Genomic DNA, 962 nt, shown 5'->3' on the forward strand with positions numbered 1-962 from the left:
AAAAAAAAAGAAAGCTCTGGACACCTTTAATAAGCTCGCCACTGTTTTTTGTAGTGTAGACAAGTTAATGGTCATTTATTGTGTACTATTCATTGATTCAGTGATGTGAAATTGAGCCCCCAAAAGGTTGTTTCCAAAGCTCAAGTACTTTCCAATGCCGCTACTTTGCTGTGGACACCCCTGCTTTAAAAACCCTTTTGCTAGCTGTGCTATTGTTGTATTTGATATTGCAAATTGCTATGTGTGTGGTGATGGCAAAAGGCTTTTAAAGGTTGGTGTTTTCTTTTTCTTAAAAAAATAATAAAACTACAGACAAAAACAAAGTGCAAACAACTGAGACAGCAAATGAATGAGCAACACCACTCATATAGATTGAGTACTTGGAGGATACTCATGTTTTTTAACCCATGTAGTGATTGCTCACCACCTTGCAAAGTATTTTTCCTGCCTTTCAGTGGTCTGCCCAGGTCCATGATAGATCATAGCAGAAAGTCATTTTTGGATAGGCTGCTATCTAATTTGTAGTTGTCAGAAATACTGTGCTAAAAGTTTTATGACATTCATCTTTTAAATTTTCAGGCCCTGAACAGGAAAGTTGCTCCTGAAGTTATGTTTCCAGGCTTAGAATTCCCTCTCTCCTATCATCTAAAACTGAAAATGACTGAATCTATTTTAAGATCTAAATTAGCATCTCTTCAGACACACACTTCCTGATTCAGTGTTTCCCAATCATGATTAGAATTAGACTGCAAAGCACGTCATGGGCTGGAATTGAGAACTCCATGTTGCTCTGTATCTTAGGCTTATACATAGGGATAGAGTAAGCAGTACAAAGTGTACATATTGGAAAAGACAGGTAACAGGTAACAGCATCGCTAATCCAATTACTGTGCCTTCTAAATGGAGACACTCAGACACTTGAACTCGTCTTTTTATAACTAATACTTTTTTGATTAAAAATG

This window comes from Cebus imitator, unplaced genomic scaffold, assembly GCF_001604975.1.
Source record: "Cebus imitator isolate Cc_AM_T3 unplaced genomic scaffold, Cebus_imitator-1.0 Scaffold343, whole genome shotgun sequence".
NCBI classification, from domain to species: domain Eukaryota; kingdom Metazoa; phylum Chordata; class Mammalia; order Primates; family Cebidae; genus Cebus; species Cebus imitator.